The sequence below is a fragment of the Austrofundulus limnaeus genome, unplaced genomic scaffold, assembly GCF_001266775.1.
Source record: "Austrofundulus limnaeus strain Quisiro unplaced genomic scaffold, Austrofundulus_limnaeus-1.0 Scaffold13, whole genome shotgun sequence".
Lineage (NCBI taxonomy): Eukaryota > Metazoa > Chordata > Actinopteri > Cyprinodontiformes > Rivulidae > Austrofundulus > Austrofundulus limnaeus.
This window is the reverse complement of record NW_013952415.1, coordinates 1,636,055-1,639,715: the sequence shown is the minus strand read 5'-3', so window position 1 is coordinate 1,639,715 and position 3,661 is coordinate 1,636,055.

The following is a 3,661-nucleotide window of genomic DNA, read 5'->3' as shown; positions in this document are numbered from 1 at the left end:
CATTAGTTTTAGTCAACTAAAATAACCCTGCTACAAATCATCAGTGATACGATTACATTTTGTGCCTTGTTGCTGACAGACACACAAACACGTGTTAGTGGTTAGTCACAGAATGTGTGTAACCTGTTTTGACCTGTTCCAACTGGCTTGCTGTAGAGGGCAGCAGTGATTTTCTTGTTCCACAGACTGCAGACTAATTTCACAATGAGCCAAATCACGCATACAGTAACAAACCTACAGGTCTATAAGCTGCAGTGTGTATTTAATTAGATGTCGCACACAGAAGCAGCATGTTTTAAAAGAAAAATCTGAAGGTTTAGTAAAAAAAAAAAAAAAAAATCCCCCAGACAATTTTTTCCTTCTTTTTTTACACTCTCCTCCACATACAGTGCATATTTGTTTTTGCTGTTTGCTCAATTTGAATGTTGATTTAAACAGCCTCAAAGACTGCACGAGTAAATACTTCAATCTCTCAGCGGGGTTATGCTGAAACACTCGTTTTGTTCCCAGGGAGGTAAAGAAGAATGGAATTGGAAAAACATTGGATCTTTGTTTTGTTGCCTTCAGTATATTTGCCTTTTTTTTCTGTCTGTCCTCTCTGCGTCCCCGACACCCTCTTTTGTCTCCTTCCCTTCCTCCCCTCCCCTACCCACCTCCTCTTCTCTTTCTCCTCAGCTCGCCCTTATTTTTCCTCACTATCCAACAGATCTATATTGAGCTGTAAGTCTTAGGCGTCCCTGCGGGCCGGTGGATGTTTAAAATTCTTGCCAGTTGTAACCTCTCCATCACTCGCTTTCTTCCTGCSTACCACGTCACCAGAGGGGGGCATAAGGAAACATCTGTCTCCTACTGGCCTCTCACAAAACCTCAAGGTGCCAGTTAAACACACAACGTCCATTTGACCCCCATAAAACTAAAAAAATCACAACGGGGATCTTCCATCTAAAATATTCTAATTTGACTTTGATAAACTTAGAGACCTTTTGTCATGCGGGGATTTAGAGAATACCTTTGAAGTATTGTWGCTTGAACAGAATTCAAAAACTCTTATGATGCATAAAGTTTATTTACCCATTGTGAAGATGCCTGGAGAACAAAGTATTTTATGCAACATGTGTTTTACTCAGCAACAGATATATTTTTTTCATTTTGACACAACTGCTCTTTAGTGTAAAAAAACTAAAAATGTAAACTACTGCAAAAGTGATGCGGTAAAAAGCAACAAAGCATTCATGTAAGCRGCTTTAAATTTTTGAATTTGCTTCCAGACAAGTTGTTTGTTTTTCTGAGCAGCAGTTAGCTTGACTTCTTCATGACAAGTTTTTTTTCTAGATTCTCCAAATCAATTTTTTTAAACTACTGTCTATTGCAGGTAAGATACTGACTAGGGCTGCACAATATATTAAAACTTTATTGTCAGCCTGTGCAATATGCGCATCACTAAATAAATAAATAAATAAATAAGTAAATAAATAAATAAATGGTTGGCTCAAAACTTTGCATTTATGAGTTTTGTCACTCATACATGAAGCTTGAAGTATTTCACCAATCAAAGAGAGCTTTTCACAAATTTGGCAAATTATTTATTTATTTATTTATTTAAAACTTTATTCATTTCTTAAATAACAAAATTATGCATACAATAAAAAGAAAGAAAATACAATGAAATGAAAGGCAGCAGAGAGAGGAAAAAATCTTGTATCTGTCCCTTTTTTCTCAAGTATGAATTCCAACATCAGTAATTTTCAGTTAACAAAACAAAACAAAATAAATTAGATGGATCTCTTCATTATTTTAAAACAAATTCATGTAAGAATGAAAATGATTAGTTTGTTTGTTGTTGTTGTTTTTGCTCTGAACCCAGAACAGAAAGACATGAACACTATACTTATGTATCTGTTCATTTATCGCAAGCCATGTCGTCATCGCACTATTATGCACTGTTATCGCACATCGCATGTTTTTCCAATATCGTGCAGCCCTAATGCTGACTACTTGTGATTAGATCAAACAACCTCATTTTAAAAAACCGACAAAAAATGGTTGAGCGACCAGTTTACAAGTGTTGTGTTTACTAAACCAGTTTGCACCAAATCTAATCACAAAGCACTAAAACCTGCTGCCTGTAAGCCCAAAGTGAGTTTGGCACCACAAAGGAGCTGCTTTCTCTAAAGGCTGTCCAGCTTTGCTAATTTATTTGTTTGCCAGCTCAAGTTCACAACTACACTGGCGTTAAATCGGTGTTTTATACCTACTGCACAGTGAGTCTGGTAAAACTGACTTTTCATTGTTTTTCTTTCAGGAAACTAAACCTTTCTCCTCATCTGTCTCCACCAACACGGACGCATCTCCCATCAGGCTGCCAAATGTCTGACCTATTCAACACAGCGCTCTGAGGGAAGGCTGCTGCTTGTAGGAATGATAACACCCCCCACCACCCCCCGTGGAGGTTTCCCACTGGGACCAAAATCTTATGTTCAGCCGTGATCCGAAAAGAGCATTCATTCATCATCTTTGGAAGAGTGTGAAGGAAAGAAACCGTGTCACAGTTCTCGCCTTGGTGATCTTTAGCTGCGAACGCCTTAAGTGGAAGACGTCCACGGACAAGTGTTRCAAAAGATTGGCCTCTCTCTGGACGACTGTGGTGTTAGGTCTTATTATATAGGTGTAACGACAGCTTTATGTTCTGAGACTGCCCTCCGGCACTCCATTGAGAGCAGAGAATGCACAGGGAGTTTGGAATAATCTTCACTCAGAGTGCTTCTTAAATACTTATGACTTAAATTGACTTGGGCGCTCTTGAGCCACTCATTAATCTGTCCACATGATCCCTGCCATTTGGATGCAGCACCATCAACAGGATAATATGGAGCTGATCTTTGTTTGATGGATTGATYGAAATTAATTTATCACCATCTAGCCCATGGGGAGTAATAAAAGGTATTGAGGAATTATTAAGATGGAACATTGCTGTAGTCCACGATCCATCATGGAGCTGGATTTCTGTCAGGAAAGATTAATAGATCCACTAATCAAAGGGTGACTTCGGTGGATGCAGAGGAAACCCAGGCTGGTCATAGTTCATCTGGATGTCAACCTCTAGGTAAAAAGTACATCACGTCAAATGTTATCTAACTAATCACAACTCAGAGGTTCAAATTAGCACAATCTACATATTGATAGTTCATTTTTTTGTTTAAAATTCATTATATGTTGATAATTACATTGATACTTCTAGAGTAAAAGAATCATTTTAGATCTGAACTTTAATTAATAATGAGATCAATCAGCCACAATTTAAACCATCCTCTAAAGAAGGGGTCTGCTACCTGTGGCTCAGGGGCCACATGTGGCTCTTTGGTCCCTCTTCAGTGGCATGTTGAAGCTTTGACCATAACTAAAATGAGATTGAACTGTTTAGAAAAGGCTAGCTTTAGCAGTTTTCCTGTCAATTTGTTTATATGTGATCGATACAACTTACAGTATACAAGGAGTGAAACATGATTAGGTCATCAAGTAGTTTGTTGGTCACTTTAATAATGTAACTTCCAAACCTAAAGTATGATCTTTCTCTCAAATCCATCAGGATTTTTTGGAATACCTTTAAGATTAAATTAAATTAAATTAAATTAAATTAAATTAAATTAAAACATTCCTGCAT